The 21,678-nt window shown below is 42.7% G+C and overlaps 2 long non-coding RNA genes across 6 annotated transcripts in view; one reads left to right on the forward strand and one right to left on the reverse strand.

Moving 5' to 3' along the window:
- LOC309333866 overlaps positions 1 to 15,191 on the reverse strand; it is a 45,715-nt gene extending 30,524 nt beyond the window's left edge. For 2 of the 4 annotated variants that reach the window (XR_014152729.1, XR_014152730.1), the window contains exon 1: positions 2,357 to 5,440. This is a non-coding gene — a long non-coding RNA (uncharacterized lncRNA). Of the gene's footprint in view, positions 1 to 2,356; positions 5,441 to 14,986 lie in introns of those variants that run through there. The other 2 variants (XR_014152727.1, XR_014152728.1) reach the window with 2 other exon arrangements.
- A 689-nt stretch (positions 15,192 to 15,880) lies between these two features.
- Positions 15,881 to 21,068, forward strand: LOC309333894. Of its 2 annotated transcripts, none has more exons than XR_014152764.1 (3): positions 15,881 to 16,257; positions 17,253 to 17,330; positions 20,881 to 21,068. It is a non-coding gene; the product is annotated as an uncharacterized lncRNA (long non-coding RNA). The 2 variants fall into 2 exon arrangements; XR_014152765.1 differs by lacking the exon at positions 20,881 to 21,068 and adding an exon at positions 19,958 to 20,022.
- Positions 21,069 to 21,678: the final 610 nt, after the last annotated feature.

Here is a 21,678-nt window from a genome sequence, read left to right on the forward strand (position 1 = left end):
CTGCACCACCCTAGTTCTCCAGTAGCACTGTCTACTCTTCACTGACAAAGATTCTCCAGAGTCTGAGAATTTTCCCATCACCTGTTACCTGAGATCCAGAGAAACTGAGGATTGAGCCTGGGATTGAGCATGAGACCTTTTGTGTGTAATAGCAAGTGATCTACCACTGAGCTATAGGTCTCCCTGATTAGTCTGATCCTGCAGGGGAGGTCATTTTATACATCTACATTAATCCCAGGACAAGGATGAACTGTTGCCTTTTGGGCAACTAGCAGCTTGCTACCATCCCACCACCAAAAAACGAAAACAAAACCCTCAATGAACCTTTCCCATATTCAGGAGCCGGAATCCCTCCGTTGAAAATCACAAAAATAATAGCTGTGACCATTTTCATCTTGAACTTAGTAAATATCCACACTTCTAAGCTGTCCACAGAAATGCATTGGTAGCCTTCTTCACAGGGTCCTTATGATGAAAAATTGGCTAACCCCTAGACCAGTGGGATATAAATGAGGAACTGTTTTCAGAAATTGGCCACCTAGTACTGCTGGCATCAACAGTCTGTTTTCAGTTTCAGATCAAGTTAGAAACCAGCCCAAGGTCATTTGGAATCCTGGAGATTCTCTCTAGTTCTGCTTATGCCTTTTCAAGCAAGTGATAAGTTAACACTTTTTGCCAGCAGGTAAATCCTTTACAGGAGTGTTTTGCTGAGTGTAAATGGATCCCCTCTGCTAATGGCCCAGTCCATCACCTTGAACTGTACTGCTATCCCCTTTCATATTCATTTAAAAATAGGAAATGGTGAGTCTCAGGTGTGCTTGCAATGAATGACCTTGCTGAACAGGCAGTGCTTTGAAATGCCATACCAAGAAGCATCCCCTCCCAGCAAGGAGGATTCTGAAATTATGGTGAACATAGGTGGCATTTCAAGAAGCTAAGGTTTCCCCTCTAAAAATCATTTTATGAAGTCTGACTTCACCCAACACATGGCATAGCCAGGCTTTTGAAATATGCTCAGATTTTCCCCTTTCCTTTCAAGGTACTCAAGTAATGGGAGGGGCAGAGGGCATGAAAATTCAGGAAGATGTTATGCAGATGCAGCAACTTGTACTTCTCTGGCTCACCACATGGAGCAGCTACACACATACCTGTATTGGAATGAACATAGGAAGTGGCCTTAAGACTCAGCCTAGTAGATCTAGCCCAGTATTGTCTAAACTCACAAGCAGCAGCTCTCCGTTATTACAGGCAGGGGTCTTTCCCATCCCTACCTGGTGATGCTGGGAATTTGACCAAGGACTTTCCGTATACACTGAGCCCAAAGTAGATATCCTTCCTCATCTGAGGGCCTTCAATCTGAGTCCTTGAAAGGCGTGTCTTAGAAGATGAATAGGACAGAAATGCCTTCTTCAGACTTGCCTTTACATGAAGAAATTTAACTTGGTTATTTAAAAAAATGCATTTGGAAGCTGCTGTATATGATCCAACTGTTGTTCCATCTAGCTCAGCATGGTCTACTCTGGATGCTGTGGCTCAAGCTAGTTCAAATGCTTTTAACTGGAGATGCCAAGATGTGAAGACAGGGTGCCTTGCATCCAAACCATAGGCACTATGACTGAGCTTTGAGAATGTAAGAAGAACCCTGCTAGATCAAGTCCATTTCCCCGTTCTCTGTAAAAGACCTCTTATAAAAGGGTCCGTTTTAATTGCAGAGAGTTTCATTCTCCCCCATCTTTCAAAATCTTTTTTTTACTTGAGTCTATACTTTACATAATTATCATGAAATAAATTCAGATTGTTAGTGGTTAACCAATTACATATTTTAGTCTTCACCACCTTAATTCTGCTTATTTCTTGTAAAGCTTATTTTCCTTGCACGTCTATTCTTAGCTAACATTTTAGTTTTATTCTACTTTACATAAAAACCTGCCAAGTCCCCATATTGTTTTACATTTCCAACACCTTTGTTTAGAGTTACCATACGGCTGGAATTTCCCGGACATACCTGGAATACTGACCAGAATAATACAGATATATGGCAACCCCATGCCAGCTGTCTAGTTTTTGCCGATTTTCCTAAAACATAGCTCAAAAATGACTTTTTTGTGATTTTGTCAAAAAAGCTTATATACATATAGTATCCAGATTTTCACTTTTTGAAATATGGCAACCCTATATTTGGTACATTTCCCCCTGGGTTCTCTAACATTGATACAACATCGTGTGCAAATGCCTTCAGTTTATAATTTTGTTGCTTCAATTGGATTCATTGTACCGCTTTATTCTTGTTGTGGAGGTGTGGGGATGATTAACAAAATCAATCCTTCTGGCAAATTGGGAATATCCCTTCACTCACCTACGTTTAGGATATTCCACACCTTTCTTCGGCAGAGTTTCTCTTTCTTTGAGAAAAATAAGTGGCTCCCTTAAACTAAGTTTTAATAAAAAAATAAAGCTACAACAAAATAACATGATGTGAGGAGCTAAATATAGCATGAGGCAAGTCTGAGGCAAGAAACAAGAAGTGGCAGTTGGTCCCTCATAACTGACACTCTTAACTGAACACACCCTGAAGAGAGGGGCTGATTCTGGAGCAAAGCACACAAGCCCCGCCCACCAGATACCAAACATTCTACTGATCAAATTGGGCCCCAGTGTTTTTCTCACAATCCCCCTCTCCCTGAGCCTAATTTGAATTAATCATATTTAATTTAGCACATAATTTTTCAAAACTTTCTTTAGACAAAGGCTTTGTTAAAATGTCAGCTGTCATTTCTATTGTTGGACAATATTGCATTTCTATAAATCCCTTCTGGCTCAAATCTCTTATTGCATGAGATTTTATGTCTATATGTTTGGTATATCAATTTATCTTCTCTGATTGCACCAATTTCAGATAAATCTGATTGTCTTCCATTAGCTTAATGGGCTTAGAATCTGGCATTCCCAAATCCTCTAAAATTTGGTTAAGCCATTGTGCTTCTTTGCACACTTCTTTAGCAGAAACATACCCTGCTTTGTTGAAGAGTGAGCTACTGAACTTTGTTTATGACTTGCCTAACTTACAGCTTCATTCTCTGTCTCCAACCCAGTCTGTATCTGAGTATCCCACTAATTTGGGATCCTTTGCAGCTGACAATTTTAATTTAAGATCAACCTTTCCCTTTAAATATCTTACTTTTCAATGCAGTCCAGTCTCTTTGGTTAGGTGAACTCACCTTTCTGCATAGTATACCCATTGCTGAGGCAATATCAAGCCTACATGTAGTAGCTACAAATAATTTACCAATTACAGTTCTGCACAATTCATTATTACATAAATATTCACACTCAACCTCTCCGGAAAGAAAATTAGTACATTGGAGTTGACACAGAATGTGCTTCTTTCAAACCGAAAAATTATATTGTCAATTATTTTCTGCCTTTGATTAAGAAGAAAACTACCATCTTCCTCCCTCTCTTCTTGCATGCCCCCAAAATAAGATACGTTTCCTAGTCTTTTAATTTCTACAGTGGTACCTCTGGATGCGAACGAGATCCATTCTGGAGCCCCATTCGCATCCAGAAGGGAACACAACTCGCATCTGCGCATCTGGGTGTTGCTCTTAGTAGAAAAAGCCAGAAGTTCAATTCTTGTATATTCTTGTTTGTTTTCAGTAACCAAAATTATATCATCTAAATATACAAGCAAAATAATTCTTTTTTCAATTCATTGTCTTGTATAGAGACATGGATCTACTTTACTTTCTAAAAAAACTCATTTTAAAAGCAGATTATTTAACTTTTCATTCCATGCTCTCTCAGCCTTTTTTAAACCATACATTCCCTTCTGCAGTTTACAAACCAGCCCTTCATCTCTTTCAAATCTTTCTGGCTTAATCATATACAATTCCTCTTCAATTTCCCAATTTAAGAAAGCAGACTTTACATCCAGTTGTTCAACACAAGTTGCTTGGATGCTGCAACACTAAGTAAAATTCTAATTGTACTATATTTAGCTACAGGCGTAAATGTCTCATCATAATCTTCAACATATTTTTGTGTCTATCCTTTGCTACTAGCCTTGCTTTATACTTTGTACATTTCCATTCTCATTTAACTTTTCCTTAAACACCCATTTGCACCCTATAGCCTTTTTACCCTTTGGCAATTTAGTAAGTGTCCAAGTGTTGTTTTATTCAACGCTCAATTTCTTCCTTGTCTGCTTCTATCAATTTATCAGCTTCTTCTGCAGGAAGTTTGTCAATTTCTTTCCATGTGTCAGGTTCACCATTTTTGTTGTTGTTGTTTAGTCATTTAGTCATGTCCGACTCTTCGTGACCCCATGGACCAGAGCACACCAGGCACTTCTGTCTTCCACTGCCTCCCGCAGTTTGGTCAAACTCATGCTGGTAGCTTCGAAGACACTATCCAACCATCTCGTCCTCTGTCGTTCCCTTCTCCTTGTGCCCTCCATCTTTCCCAACATCAGGGTCTTTTCCAGGGAGTCTTCTCTTTTCATGAGGTGGCCAAAGTATTGGAGCCTCAGCTTCACGATCTGTCCTTCCAGTGAGCACTCAGGGCTGATTTCCTTAAGAATGGATACGTTTGATCTTCTTGCAGTCCATGGGACTCTCAAGAGTCTCCTCCAGCACCATAATTCAAAAGCATCAGTTCTTCGGCGATCAGCCTTCTTTATGGTCCAGCTCTCACTTCCATACATCACTACTGGGAAAACCATAGCTTTTACTATACGGCAAGGTGATGTCTCTACTTTTTAAGATGCTGTCTAGGTTTGTCATTGCTTTTCTCCCAAGAAACAGGCGTCTCTTAATTTCGTGGCTGCTGTCACCATCTGCAGTGATCATGGAGCCCAAGAAAGTAAAATCTCTCACTGCCTCCATTTCTTCCCCTTCTATTTGCCAGGAGGTGATGGGCCCAGTGGCCATGATCTTCATTTTTTTGATGTTGAGCTTCAGACCATATTTTGTGCTCTCCTCTTTCACCCTCAATAAAAGGTTCTTCAATTCCTCCTCACTTTCTGCCATCAAGGTTGTGTCATCTGCATATCTGAGGTTGTTGATATTTCTTCCGGTAATCTTAATTCCGGCTAGGGATTCATCCAGCCAAGCCTTTCGCATGATGAATTCTGCATATAAGTTAAATATGCAGGGAGACAATATACAGCCTTGTCGTACTCCTTTCCCAATTTTGAACCAACCAGTTGTTCCATATCCAGTTCTAAGTGTAGCTTCTTGTCCCACATAGAGATTTCTCAGGAGACAGATGAGGTGATCAGGCACTCCCGTTTCTTTAAGAACTTGCCATAGTTTGCTGTGGTCGACACAGGCACTGCTTTTGCGATGTATGATAGTTGCTCTGCCGGCTCACCTTTGTTAACTCATGATGAGTGTCTGATTAAAGGTTCTAACTGTTCATCCATATAATCACACGCAGCTTCTTGTCCTGACTCTGTTTCCCCTGGTAAAGTACGGTATCTTACTTCGACTTCATAAAACTTAGGGAAGTGCTGGGTGAGATCCCATGGACAGTAATATTAAAAGGAAAGGGAGTTCATGATGGCTGGGAGTTTGTTAAGAGAGAGATAGTAAAAGCACAACTTCAGGCAATACCAATGAGACGGAAACATGGAAGGTGCCTAAAGAAGCCGGGCTATCTAAAGAACTTTTAACTGAGTTAAGATTAAAAAAGGATGTGTACAAAAAATGGAAAAGGGGGGAAACCACCAAAGAGGAATTCAAACAAATAGCCAGCACGTGTAGACACAAAGTCAGAAAAGCTAAAGCACAGAATGAACTCAGGCTTGCTAGAGAGGTTAAAAGCAACAAAAAAGGCTTTTATGGGTATGTTCGTAGCAAAAGGAAGAACAAAGAAACAGTGGGGTCACTCAGAGGAGAAGATGGTGAAATGCAAACAGGGGACACAGAAAGGGCTGAACTCCTCAATGCCTTCTTTGCCTCAGTCTTCTCCGATAAAGAAAACAATGCCCGACCTGAAGAATTTGGAGCAAATGATTCAGCAGAGGAAACACAGCCCAGAATAACTAAGGAGATAGTACAAGAATACTTGGCTAGTTTAGATGTATTCAAGTCTCCAGGGCCAGATGAACTGCATCCAAGAGTATTAAAAGAACTGGCAGATGTGATCTCAGAACCACTGGCAGTCATCTTTGAGAATTCCTGGAGAACAGGCGAAGTCCCGGCAGACTGGAGGAGGGCAAATGTTGTCCCTATTTTCAAAAAGGGGAAAAGAGAGGACCCAAATAATTACCGCCCAGTCAGTCTGACATCAATATCAGGGAAGATTCTGGAGCAGATCATTAAGCAAACAGTCTGTGAGCACCTAGAAAGGAATGCTGTGATCACCAATAGTCAGCATGGATTTCTGAAAAATAAGTCATGTCAGACTAACCTGATCTCGTTTTTTGACAGAATTACAAGCCTGGTAGATGAAGGGAACGCAGTGGATGTAGCCTACCTTGATTTCAGCAAGGCATTTGACAAGGTGCCCCATGATATTCTTGTAAAGAAGCTGGTAAAATGCGGTCTTGACTATGCTACCACTCAGTGGATTTGTAACTGGCTGACTGATTGAACCCAAAGGGTGCTCATCAATGGTTCCTCTTCATCCTGGAGAAGAGTGACTAGTGGGGTGCCACAGGGTTCTGTCTTGGGCCCGGTCTTATTCAACATCTTTATCAACGACTTGGATGATGGACTCAAGGGCATCCTGATCAAATTTGCAGATGACACCAAACTGGGAGGGGTGGCTAACACCCCAGAGGACAGGATCACACTTCAAAACGACCTTGACAGATTAGAGAACTGGGCCAAAACAAACAAGATGAATTTTAATAGGGAGAAATGTAAAGTATTGCACTTGGGCAAAAAAAATGAGAGGCACAAATACAAGATGGGTGACACCTGGCTTGAGAGCAGTACATGTGAAAAGGATCTAGGAGTCTTGGTTGACCACAAACTTGACATGAGCCAACAGTGTGACGTGGCAGCTAAAAAAGCCAATGCAATTCTGGGCTGCATCAATAGGAGTATTGCATCTAGATCAAGGGAAGTAATAGTGCCACTGTATTCTGCTCTGGTCAGACCTCACCTGGAGTACTGTGTCCAGTTCTGGGCACCACAGTTCAAGAAGGACACTGACAAACTGGAACGTGTCCAGAGGAGGGCAACCAAAATGGTCAAAGGCCTGGAAACGATGCCTTATGAAGAACGGCTAAGGGAGCTGGGCATGTTTAGCCTGGAGAAGAGGAGGTTAAGGGGTGATATGATAGCCATGTTCAAATATATAAAAGGATGTCACATAGAGGAGGGGAAAAGGTTGTTTTCTGCTGCTCCAGAGAAGCGGACACAGAGCAATGGTTCCAAACTACAAGAAAAAAGATTCCACCTAAACATTAGGAAGAACTTCCTGACAGTAAGAGCTGTTCGACAGTGGAATTTGCTGCCAAGGAGTGTGGTGGAGTCTCCTTCATTGGAGGTCTTTAAGCAGAGGCTTGACAACCATATGTCAGGAGTGCTCTGATGGTGTTTCCTGCTTGGCAGGGGGTTGGACTCGATGGCCCTTGTGGTCTCTTCCAACTCTATGATTCTATGATTCTAGCTTTCTCTGTTCTTTCAACTTCTGTGATCAGTTTTACTGGAACCTCTTCAGTTACCAAATCAGCATTAGTCTGTTTCTCTTTAAAATTGTTCTGATTAGGAACACATGCACAAGATTGCTCTCCTTCTCTAAAATACACTACTCACTTTCACTTCTCCTGTCCTTGGATTAAGAATTATGTAACCTTTGCACCCCTTCTCAAAGCCGACAAATATTCCTAACTCAGTCCTGGTGCTAAGTTTGGTATGTCTTTGTGCTGGCACATATGCAAAAGCTTTTGTTCCAAAGACTCTAATGTGACTGATGTTCGGTACTTTTCCAAACCAAAGTTCAAATGCTGCTTTATTTGCAGCTTTTGTTGGCAGTCTGTTCTGCATACATCTGACCATCTCCATCAGAGAGCAATTCTTTCTCTCTGCTATTCCACTTTGTTCTGGGGTAAATGGGGTAGTGTGCAAATGTTTAACATCACCGCTGTCTGAAAATATTGCTTGTGGCTTCCTTCTGAATTGATTTTTAATGCTTGCAACAAGCATCTTCAATTTTTCTACAGTTTCTGATTTGTCCTTTAAAAGATAAGTTGTGTAATATCTGGAATAATCGTCAATAAATGTTAAGATATACTTATTTTTCCCATGAGACATCGGTTGAATTGGACCAGATATATATATATCAGTATGAATAAGTTGCAAAGGTTCTGTTGAGCTTCTCTAGTTTTGCTTGGGGAAAGAAGGTATTGTTCTCCAGCAAACAACTTTCACATACTTCACTAATTCAGGTCAACTTTACAAGGTTTAATTTCCATTCCTCTCACCAAACCTTTCTTTGGCAGGTCTGCAATAATCCTGAAGTTTCTATGTCCCAGCATTTTCTGCCATTGAGGAATACAGGTTGCACTTGAATTCTTTTTGACCATATTCACCCTTTCTTGACCTATATCTAGCACAAAGATTCCATTCTTTTCAAAATATTGTGCCTACAGAACTCCATCTTTGGTTATTGCACATCTGTTGTGATTAAAATTTCCATCAAAACCATGCTTGGTCAGAGTTGACACACTCAGCAAACTGTCTGTTAATTCTGGCAAGTAAACTACATCTCTCACTTCATTACAAACAGTTTTTCTGCCTTCAACACACTTATCCGAACCTGCTCCTTTTCCTTGCACAGAAATTTTGTGGCCATTTGCAATTGTAACTGTCTCTGATGCGTTTTCATTTAACTCTCTGAAAAAAATAGCATCACACGTCATGTACAATGAAGATACTGAATCAATTAACCAACTAGAGGAGTTACTGTTAATAGCATCTTTTTTCCTATAACCTGAGATTGCTAGATAGTTCTGATAGTACCACCCTGGAACCTATCTTTATTAGTGCCACTTTGTTTTGTACAGTTCTGTGCAAAATGTCCCATTTTCTCACATGAGAAGCATCCAGTTGTTTCTTTTTTGTCTGCACCTTGAAAAGCACTTTTATTTTTAAAATTATACTTACCAATCTTTTGTACAGCAAATACTTGTGTTTCACCCTCTGCTGCCTTTTCTGCTCTCCTAGCAGCCTCCTCTTTAAGTCTTGATACAACGTACTTTTATGCCAAGTTTATCTTTAGTATCTAGTGCATATATCAAAGAATTGTAACTTTCAGGCAGACTTGCAGAATTAAAATCACTTTGTCCTCTTCTTCAAATTTCTTGCCTATAGTATTTAAATGATCCATCAACTCTATCACTTGACTTTTCTAAATCTCCATTTTCTTTCAATTTAATACTAAACAGCTTTCTAGATAAATACAGTCTCTCATTCAGAGTGTTCCTCTCATACAACTCTTTCAGACCTTGCCACTGTTAGTGATAAGCAGTGTCCCGTGCACAGCGGAAGGATGAGGAGTACGTGCCACATACTCTATATTGCTTTATTTACACTTCAAAGCTGGTAGATTACAGAAAAACATCTTGCCTCTGCCGGAGCAGAGAAAAGCATCCTCTCTCCTCTAAAGCACGGAGAGAAAAAACACACACACTGAACTGCAAAGGACAGTGAAAAACAGGAAACCAGTGTACGTCACATCCAGTCTCCCTTTCCCGTGGGAAAACTCTAACAGCAATTGACTGTGGAATGTAAACATTGTCTTGTGACAAGCATTTCGCTGCACAGTGAAGAGAGGAGAAACCAACATCCTCCCCCTTTCTGTGAACACCACTGGGCAGCGTGTTCATACAATATCAGTACAAACCCAACTTCTGCACATAGGTACAGTGTTGATCCCTTGATACAATCTTGGACAATACATCAGCAGGAATTTCATTACCTGGCATATAGGACACCGTTACGAGTCCCTTCTGAATACGTTCCCTAGCATGTTGCAACTTCATTTGCAAGTGCTTCGTGCTTTGCTTACAACCTTCAGAATTCAGCAAAGCCAAACATGCTTTGTTGTCCTGGTAAACCTGGATTGGACATTTGACAGGAATTTTCATGTCTTTGCACAATTGTAACAACCATTCACAATCTTTAAGTGAATAAGACAGTGCGTTCAGTTCAGCTTCACAAGTACTTAAGCTAACTGTTGTTTGCTTCTTGCATGACCAATCAAATAGACCCTGATTGTACATATAGCAAACTCCAGACGTACTTTTCCTGTCTGTAGTGTCACTTCCAAAACTTGCATCTGCAAATATCTCAAGACCACCAGACTTCTGATTGTTAAATCTCAGTCTGTAATGCATAGTGCCTTTCAAATACCGCGCTATGCGTTTCAGAGCTTTCCAATCCTTAACAGTAGGATTGTTGACTTGTCTGCTTAGCAAATTACAGCTAACAGCAATGTCTGGTCTTGAACATCTGGCAATGAAATTTAGCTTGCCTAGCACACTTCTGTACAGTGTAGTGTCAGAAAATGCTTCTTCAGTGTCATCTACCTGATAACCTGTTATCATCGGTGTGTCTACAGGGTTAGCATCCATCAGGTTCAGTTTGCTTAACACATCAGCAATTTTCCGTGACTGGTGTACTAGTATGTTACCATCTTGATCTCTCTCTATTTCCAGAGATAGGTAGTTGTTTACCTCACCAAGATCTTTCATGTCAAAGTGCTCTTTCAGTTGAGCTAGGGCATTATTGTACATTGTGACATCCTTCCAAAAGAATAAAAGATCATCAACATAAAACAAACAATACAGTTTCTTTTGCCCCTCCTCTTTGACAAATACACATGGATCAGCTTTCCCTTGCTTAAAACCTAGAGAAAACAATACTTCAGTGAGTTTTGTGTGCCAACACCTTGCACTTTGTTTGAGACCATAAAGGGACTTCTTCAGAGCACAAACAAATCCCTGTTTTACCTGTACGCCATCAGGTGGAAGCATATAAAGTGATTCATCTAGAGATCCGTACAGAAAAGCTGTATTTACATCATGGTGACTAATGTGTAGATTCTCCTCTGCAGCTAGCTTGAGCATAAGCCTAATGCTCTCATACCTCACTGTGGGTGAGTAGGTCTCGTGATAGTCTTCACCTGGTACCTGTGCAAAACCTCTGGCTACCAATCTGGCTTTGTGTCTGACTATCTTGCCATTTTGATCAGTCTTCGCTTTGAAGACCCATTTGCTTCCAAGCAGTTTCATTCCTGGAACTACTGGAACTAGGTCCCATGTTTTGTTCCTTTCCAAGGAATCAAGCTCAGCCTTCATTGCATTTAACCATGGCTCAGCTTCCTTTGAATCCAAATCCTGGATTTCTTGGAAACTTGAAGGTTCAAATACCTTCTTGGAGCTTTTAACAGCTGTTACTGCTATCTTAGCAAATTCATCAGCAAATCTCTTTGGAGGTCTGCCTTTTGTGGCTCTTTGTGACCTGCGAATTAGCCGTAGGTCTTCAACACTTTCCTCTTCCTTCTTGGGAGAAAAGTGTCCTATTGTGAACAATGGTTCCTCCAATTCCTGATCAGAGCTTTCAGAGGGTCGCATAGAGGCTTTCGCACTCTTGAAATCCTCTGAATCACCCGATTCAGTTTCAGACTCAGAATCAGAACCTTCATCAGTGGGTGTGGGTTGTTGTGGTTGCTTTTGACTATCCTCAGTCTCATCACTGTCATCAGGATAACATTGGAAAATTCCCACATTCTCCCCCCACTTGGCATTGTACTCGACACTTCTTGTGAGCTTAATTGCCTTTGAGTCAGTCATCATTATTCTGTAAGAACCTTTCTGATAACCTAGAAAGATACCATGCAATCCACGCTTGTCTAACTTGGAGTTTTGTGGTGAGTGAACCCACATGTCAGAACCAAAAATTTTCATGTGTTTGATGTATGGCTTCTTGCCAAACATCTTCTCATACGGGGTACAACCAATCGCTGAAGATAACCTGCGATTATAACTGTAAGTGAAACATGAGAGAGCTTCGGCCCAATAACTCTCTGGAAGATTAGCATCATGCAGCAAGGTTTTTAACCCTTGAAGCAATGTCTGATTTGCTCGTTCCGCAAGTCCATTCTGCCATGGCGAGCGAGGACTAGACAAATCGTGTTGAATTCCTTTCTCAGTCAGAAAAGCTTCAAACTGCTGAGAAGTGAATTCTCCCCTGCGATCACTGAAAAGAGTCTTTACCTTCTTACCATGCACATTTTCCAACCAAGCACAGAATTCCTTGAACCTAGGAAAAGCCTCTGATTTCTGCTTGAGATTGTACACATAAATATACCTGGAAAATGCATCAATGAGAACCATGAAGTACCTGTTTCCTCCCAAAGAGGGCGCTAGTGGTCCAACCAAATCAGCATGAACAATTTGGTATGGTTCTGTAGCTTGCCTACTAGACACCTTACCTTTCGCAGCCATTTTCACCTTGTTTGCTGCGCATGCCTTGCACTTCATGTGGTACCTGCAGGGTTTAATAGTCATACCTTCAACCAAGGCAGGCATCTTAGATACTGCCTCAAAATGCAAATGACCAAATTTCCTGTGAAAATCATGAATACATTCTGCATGCAAACTTTTGTTAGTACCTGCAATGCAACAAGTGTCATCCTGCACAATATCATCATAATACAAAACATATAAACGATCAACATATTCAGCATACAATACATAATCATTTTTCTTTGTGATGATGCACCTTTTGTTCTTAAAGGAAACGTCAATATTCCACTCATTCAGCTGTCCAACGCTGAGCAGATTATGTTTGGCATCCGGCACATAAAGCACATTCTGTATCGATAAGTCCAAACTGTGAAGAACAACAGTTCCGTAGCCTTTACTGGGGATTGTGTGGTCATCCGCCTGGTGAATCGCACCTTCCTGCGGTGTAAAAGACACGAACAGTCGCTTATCGTTGCACATGTGATGCGTCGCCGCTGAATCAACAACGAAGAAAGATCTAGACGTCTTCTGGACCTCTGCAACTTTTGGAGTGAAGAGTGAGACCATTGCCTTGTGCTGCGTTGTCCTGGACACCGGACCTTTGCCTTTGCTCTGGCCTCTTCCACGCGATGAGCTTCCGCTGCGCTGCTCTGTCTTGGCCCTGGGATATTTGCATTCCCTCTTCATATGGCCTAGACGTCCACACGAGTAGCATTTCACTGCCTTCAAAGCTTTGGCGCCATCTGGTGGTTCCACTGCACTATGGGATGATGACTGTGAAGTCTCCCCCTTGCCCATGCAGCTAGCACCCCGGCGATCTGCTTCATTCAGAATCACGGCAGTAACATAGTCCACTGTCAGCTGAGCAGTTGGCTGTACAGCAATCTGAGTCGCAACAGACTCCCAACCTGAACCCAAAGATTGTAGTATCATGAAGGAATACACAGCCTCTGGAAAGTTGAGTCCTCTCTGTTGCAGCTCATGTCTCAGATTCTGCATCTCCATCAGATGTATACGCACATCTCCACCTTCAGCAAGAGCCATATTATGCAGCTTGTTAAAGTAAAACATAGTGGATCCAGCTTCTGTCCTCAGGTGAGCCTCTCTCAAAGCGTCCCAAATTTGTCTGGCTGAGGTCTTACCACGCAATAGACAGAGCTCTTCTGGGGATACTATCAATGTAAGAGTTCCCCTTGCTTTGGAATCTTTAGCTTGCCATGCATCTGTAACTGGAGCTGGGGGGGTGTCTGTAATAACTTCAAACAGACCCTCTTTCCGCAGAATAGCCTCTGCATAGAGAACCCAGTCTGCATAGTTTTTCTTATTGAGCTTAGGAATCCCACAAGCATCCTGAAGGGCCATCATGACTCTGGCATTAGCCTTCTGCATCATCTATGCTGCTTTAAACCATGCTGCGTCACTATTTTCTGCAGCTGCTTTAGTCCAAAAGCACTTTTAAAAGTTACTTTCGATTTCCCCAGCATAGGAACTTGTTCCTTTGAGCCTGGCAAAACGGCCTTAAAAGTTCAAAGTCCAGCCATAAAGCCATTAATTAGAAGCTGGCAGGCTGCCCGGAGCAGTAGCACATACCTCATCAATCAACTTGACGCGCAGAGCAGATTCCGTTCCGATCTGTCCCTCTGCATTCCGATCCTTTTCCGGCACTCCGATTCGACTTCTGGGCCCATAACCAAATGTTAGTGATAAGCAGTGTCCCGTGCACAGCGGAAGGATGAGGAGTACGTGCCACATACTCTATATTGCTTTATTTACACTTCAAAGCTGGTAGATTACAGAAAAACATCTTGCCTCTGCCGGAGCAGAGAAAAGCATCCTCTCTCCTCTAAAGCACGGAGAGAAAAAAAACACACACTGAACTGCAAAGGACAGTGAAAAACAGGAAACCAGTGTACGTCACATCCAGTCTCCCTTTCCCGTGGGAAAACTCCAACAGCAATTGACTGTGGAATGTAAACATTGTCTTGTGACAAGCATTTCGCTGCACAGTGAAGAGAGCAGAAACCAACAGCCACAACTCCATGGCAATCTTAAAATTGCTTATGTTGTGTAAGTCACTCACATGAGTTGAACTGTCTGCCCTAGTGTTTCTGTCCTGCTTTTCCTGCTTCACTTTCTCTGCTTCTTCTGCCGGTGCAGATTTTTCAATTGTTTCCGACAAATCCTTCTTCACCAGCTCATTCTCCATTCTAGATTTCCATAAAGGATACTTACTTGACGTGAAAACAGGCACAGCAGGCTCTAGGGCTCCCACAGCTTTTATATATGTGGCCATAATTTCTTTTCTCTCTGACAGACGGGCCCATAACCCAATTGTTGTGAAGTGGGGGATGATTAACAAAATCAATCCTCCTGGCAAACTGGGTATATCACCTCAGTCGTGCAGTTTAGGACATTCCACGCCTTTCCTCAGCAGTTTCTTTCTCTTTGAGAAAAATAAGTCGCTCATGTAAATGTAAACTAAGCTTTAGTAATAAAGAAAACTACAACAAAATAACATGATGTGAGGAGCTAAATATAGCATGAGGCAAGTCTGAGGCAAGAAACAAGAAGAGGCAGTTGGTCCCTCATAACTGACACTCTTAACTGAACACACCCTGAAGGGAGGGGCTGATTCCGGAGCAGAACACACAAGCCCCGCCCACCAGATACCAAACATTCTACTGATCAAATTGGGCCCCAGTGTTTTTCTTACAATTCTCTCTTATTCTTCTTGTCAATACATCTAATACCAATATAAACAACAATGGTGATAATGGGCAACCTTGTATTGCACCTTTCGAAATTGAACACTTTTGAATAAGATTATCATTTACTATAACATTTGCAAATTGTTCCAAATATATTGCCTTAATTCCTTTCCTCAAATTCTCTCTAAACCCCATTACCTCTATTAATTTCCCCATACACTGTCAGCTTGTGCATGGGCGCACAAAACAATGGGCTATATATCCAGTGCCCCATGCACATAGTTTCACTGACACATTTCCTCCCCACCCCCAGTGTCTCTGACAAAATCTGTTCTGGGGTGCCTCCAATCCTCCAGAATTCCATTATATTTATTTATATATTTGTAAACTATACTTTCATATGAAATATCACAAGGCAGTATGCAGTCGAAAAACACTCTGTTACAATAAGTACACCAAACACACCAATACGAAATGGTTATCAAATAATCCCAGGTTTGAAAGGCCTGTCTGAACAATATCATTTTAAGAAGATGACTAAGAAGAAGCAGGGATGGGCTCTGGCTGAACCTCTGTTGGCTAGGAGTTCCACAGGGCCAGCCACGCAAAAGGCTTGGGTTCTGGCCAGGGGGCATGGGGGAGACCAACTAAAGTGCCCCATTGGAAGACCTCCATCTGTTGCATCAGCAGAGCTGCAGTGTTTATAGTGACATAGAATTTATAGGGGTACTTCCCAGCCCCCCACATCCTCTAGTTGCCCACCTAGAAGCAATCAGAACCTGAGTAATAGATTTTGACTCCTCTCCACTTTGTCAGTTTGCCAGTCTAATAACTGTTATCCCCCAAGATTCTGGCAGAAGAAGACAGCTTCCCGACACAGATTTAACAGTCAACTCACTTCAGTAAGATCTCGTATTTCTTAGGACTTCATTACATTTACAAAATACTTTACTTATTCATTTACTGGTTCACTGTGAATCAGTGTCATCTGGCATTACAACAGCACTTCAATGAAGTCATAAAACACAAAGCATCTGCAGGCTCTTTTCAGGATCATACATTTCTCAGGTGGGTGGGCCTCCTTTGTTGCTTCCTTGGAAAAGCAGAAGACACATGCCATGATACTTGTCTGCGGAGCTATATCAGGGGGAGGGAGCAGGAGTTGCCAATTTTTTGAGGCCATTGGGAACATTTGGAATGTTGTGGAAGTGCTGTGGGTGCCAGTCACAAAGTGGCTGCTCTCGGGTACATAGTGTAAACACAGAATGACTGCCACACCTAAAAGGGGGTTTGAAAAAAGAGTATAAACAATGTTCTTCACCCTCACCAGCTATTCTTATCTACATTTCCAACTGTCAGGGGAGTCTTACCCATAGACGACAGTGGCGCGGGGTGCCAGGGCGCCAAGTTCTGGAGGGTGCCAGGGAAGAGGCAGAGGCTGGACGCAGCACCTCTCGGCATCAACTCACCACCCTCGCCCACCTCCGCCATGCTGCGCCAAAGCAGCGCTGCACCCAGAGCCTCTGTCTGCCATTGCCACCATGGCACGAAGTGGCCAGCTGAGCTGGGAGGAGCCGCGCCCAGCCTCTGCCTCTTCCCTGCTGGAGGAGCCACCCTCCAGCCACTGCCTGCCTCCTCCAGCCCCACCGGCAGCACTGTCCTCCCTAGAACACTCTGGGAAATGGGTGTGTGTGTGTGTGTGTGTGTGTGCCGGAGGCAGCTTTGCACCACGGTGTCGGATATGGTTAAGACGGCCCTGCCAACTGCTACACTTTGTCAGAGAGATACTCACTTTGCACCTTCCCTGTTTTGAATAAGTAGAGAAGTAAGTGTCCAAACCTGACACATGGAGAAATGTGCACACTTTTTCTTTATATTACAATGACTGGTTCTTTATTTTCTGATTCATTTTCCAATGCTTTATTAGAAGGAACATCTGATGGGTTTTTTCCTTGCCCTTTTAAAATAACCAAATAAATAAATAAATAAATAAATAAATAAATAAATAAATTATTAAAGATTTTCTTGGTTTACAAAAGTACATGCATTGTCTCTTTTTTAAGGTGTGTGTTTAATTTAGGAGAGGCTGAGACAATGGAAGCAAGAATTGAGCCAGAAGAGTGAACTGTTTCTCAGCCCAGGTGGGTTTTTGTCTGAGACCTTTCTCAGGTGCCAAAGGAGATATTGGTTGGCACATTGGCAAATGTGCAGATGCCACATTGGTGACCTAGTTCATAACTACTAGTGATCTAAAATTCTCCAAGTGTTGTTGCTTGTGTAGCCCAAAGCATAGCTCTCCATGCTGTGAGTGGCATCAATGCCTGGCATCCTTGGGCAGATGCCAAGACTGTTCCCTGCCCATATTGTGGATTTGCCATGGATAGGTGGATTTATTTAACAGTGTAATGCCCTGACCTAGCATCACTTAGAGAGATTCTGGGGAGTGAATACATGGCTTGACAGAACTGCCTAATGGTACTCATGAATGTAGGGTTGCCATATCTTGAAGAGCAAAAAAGAGGACAGCCTGAGTCAGGGAAAGAGGCATGTAGGCATGGGCACGCAGACCCACCACAGTTGTATCCATGTGCCTCTTTCCTTGATTCAGGCTAGCAGTGGTCAAAGCATACAGAGCACCCACACCCATGCACCACTTTCCTTCCTTGGGCTGGCAGCGGCTGGGGCTTGTGGAGCAGCCCAAGCCCAAGCCCAAAAGAAACGCCCAAAACCTGGACATTTCCAGAAGCAAGGTCAGGTAGGTCTCAGACCTTTGTAGGAAACACAAATTCTGACTCTCCTTCTTGCCAGATCCCTCTGGTTAATCCAACCAAACCCATAGCGATCTGTGTCTATATATAGTCGGTACAGGGAGCAGTAAACTTGGGGGTGCAGGGGGCTTTATTTGTAATTCAATGGACCAGTGGGTTTCTCCCATTCCTTTCCTTGATTATTCTTCTGGGGTTCCTCTCCTCTTAAATTCCAGGAGAATTTCTAAGATTAATTCCAGACTTGGCACATGCACAGTTTTCCATTCCACTGCATCATTCCCTCCTCATTTACATACACCTACATTACTAGTTTGCTGAATAAAACACACACGCACAGGTAATCATTCATCAAGATTCATTTTGTGCAGTGTTTTAGTACAGGAGTGGGTAGCCTGTCACCTTCAAGATGTTGCTAGATGTTGGTCTTCATCTCTGACCATTAATCATGCTGGTTGGGGGTGATGGGAGCTGGAGTCCAGCAGCTGGACTGCCACAAGTTCCCCATTCCTGTTTTACTGATTCACATACTGAATAAAAAAATGTGTGCAAATGTTATTGATGCACATACCATCATGTTGCTTGATTTGGTAGGGGACATGTTTCATCAGTTGATGCAAGAAGATTGATACAGTAGTGGAGCAGTGTGTGAAATAAACCAGCACAAATGAACTGAAAGATGCAGAAAATTGGTCTCACATCAACATTATTTGACTACAGGTACCATCAGCCTAAACCAGCATTGTCATTGGTCAGGAACTGTGAGACTTATAGTCCAGCAACATCAGGAGAACCACCAGTTCCCCAGTGCAGCTGTACCAAATTTGTAGTTTTTTATTTTTTTAAAAAATGAAATGGAGGTTTGGTTAATGCATCATTTCCACTTTGGAAACAAGTCTAGGTAATTCAAAACTCCACAACATCAGGAGAAACTGGGATCATTTTGGAAACATCCCTATCTATTTTAATCTTTGTGGTCTGCTCTTTGGAGAGCTTTCCACTAACCTATCACAATGTGTTAAGAACAGAGAGTATTGCAGAAAATTCATTTCTTGGATCTCTGGCCACTAGAGAGTATTACAGATTTAATGGATGGCACTTAAGTGTTTAACTGTTGTACACTGTGCCCTTCATAAGCACAGAAACAGACTGTTCTTTTTCAACAGACAAGAATCTTGTCTCTTTCTCCCCATCTCCACACCCTCCATTAGCTTCCAAGGTTCCTTGGGAAGGTCAAACCATTACATCACCAATTGCCCCTCAGTAGACATGATATGATCCCCCAACTCCAGACCTGGTTTAAAACAGAAAGCCAGGCCAATAGGCATCCTTTAGGAAAAAATATAAGAGCTGGGAAAAGGAGAAAGAGAGGAACACATGTTCTCCAACTGTTTGGTTTCTATAGTTGCTCTTTTGTTACTATCTCCTCTCCTCCTCTTATATATAGCCAGTGCTGGTGCAGTAGTGACCTTGGGCCAGTGACTGCCTCCCAGATTGACCTACTTCATAGGGTTGTTGTGGGGATTGAATAAGATGGGGGGGGGAGAAAACAGTGTATGCTACCTTGAGATCCTCAGAGAGGAAAGCTGGGCTATTAATGCAATAAGTAATTATTATATATCTAATTGTCAACTATCCTGTTTCACCAACATACAGGTCTGTACTTATGCACAAATTAAATAAGCTTCAGTTTAGGACCTCGGATTGTGATGGGGCTCTAAATACAAAAGATAAAATACTAATTTTCAAGATTTACACAAATGCTTTAAAATAAGGGCAAATAAAGACCCTAAACCAAACATTATCATTCTGGTATCACAAAAATGTATTAAGTGCTAAAGGATTATTTGATAGCCCTGTCCGTTTACTGAATCACTTTGGCACAAACTGCTGGAAATCATATACCAATTTTGGGGGGGGGAAGTAAAAATAATATACAAGTTTACCACCCCGTTTCCACCACTCTCACCTCCCACCTCTCTTCTCCTTCAATCCTATTCTAGATACAACATTGTCTTACACTGAACATAACTAAGAGATTCTATGATCTGGAAAAAAAAGAAAAAAGATGTTGGAATGGAACAATGATTTGGAAGAACCACCACCATATAATATTCATTGCTGTCATCCAGTTATCTACTGGAAACACAAACTTAGTAATTCAGGAGACCCATAGGAAATGAATGAAGTCCCAGCTAGGGAAGAAATAATCTCAGTTTTGGTTTCTCTCACTTTCTCTTTGTGAAGGGATCTCAGTTGGCATGGCCAATCTGTGTGTGGCTCCCCAGCTTGCCTGACACACTGCAAAGACATTAGGGGAGAAGAGGAGCTGTTAAGGGATGCCACACATCAGGAGGATGCAAAGAGTGTCCTGCTTAAAAAATTGTGTGTGGGAGTGCCTGGGTTTGGGCCCCAACGAAAAATCCCCCCTCCCATGAGGGTTGGAACAGTTAAAAATCTATACATGGGATATAAAATAAATGTGTGGTCTCTTTCTAATGTTAATAATAAATATGATACTATTCATACCTGTTCAGAATATTTAGATCCCAATGACATATAAATAATGCCTACTCATGGGGTCCCAATGGTGGGTGAGGTTAGTGGGCCGGTGTGCAGCTTCGCCATCTTCCCGAAGCCATGCCGTTCAGTGGCCATTGCTTCTTCCCCTTTGGTTGTCGCAGAGACCTCATGAATGTGAGTGCTGTGGTGGTTCACATCCCTGTGCTAAATATTTTCATGCCACGACCTCTTTTCGTAGCTTCTGGAACTCAGGACTCACCTCAGGAGAGAAGAAGTTTAGAGTGGCTGCTGGTACTTTCTAGTCAGCAAAAGGATCTGCTCAAAAACAACACATTTTCTCCCTAGCCCCCTCCCCGGTCTCTCTTGCAGCTATGTTACCTTTCTTCTGCGTATACCCCAACAGGAAGGCGGTGAAATACCTGGAGGAGAGATTTCATGAAGGCTTTCATATCCCAGCGGAAGATACTCTGATTATAACTAACCCACCAAATCAGAAGTCAGTGAGGGAAATGCTACACATCACTCAGAAAAAGATTGAAAAGGAGTGCGACTTTGGCAGGGTCACAGATCTGTTTCCAAATCCGCCTTTTAACAAATTTATAGTGTCACTCCTCAAGATTATTCCCCAAAAGGTCCTGGGTGAATTCCGCATGATTCACAACTTACCGTATTTTTCGCCCCATAGGACGCACCGCCCTATAGGACGCACCTAGTTTTTTTGGGGGGGAGGGGAATAAAGAAAAAAATTATTTCCCCCCAGGCACGGGGCTGGCGCGGGGGAAGCCCGAGATTCCCCTGACCCCAGCCCCCAGAACAGCCTGCTATCCGCAAGCCTAGGGAGCCGCGCCGGTCTCCCCAGGCTTGCAGACAGCTGTGCGAAGCCCGGGCGCACTCTTCAGCGCACCCGAGGCTTCGGAATGCAGGCAGCTCTGCGCAACCCTCCGGAGGCTGGCGCGGCTTGGCACCGGACTCCGGAGGGTCGTGCAGAGCTGCGCGGACCCCGGGAGGGCAGGCAGCTCTGCGCGATCCTCCGGAGTATGGCGCAGCTTCGCACCGGGCTCCGGAGGGTTGCACAGAGCTTCCTGAAGCCTGGAGAGCAAGAGCCTCTTGCTCTCCAGGCTTCAGCGAAAGCCTGTATTCGCCCCATAGGACGCACCCACATTTCCCCTTCATTTTTGGAGGGGGGAAAGTGCGTCTTATA

The sequence above is a fragment of the Podarcis erhardii genome (assembly GCF_964252035.2).
Source record: "Podarcis erhardii genome assembly, chromosome: Z".
NCBI classification, from domain to species: Eukaryota; Metazoa; Chordata; class Lepidosauria; order Squamata; family Lacertidae; genus Podarcis; species Podarcis erhardii.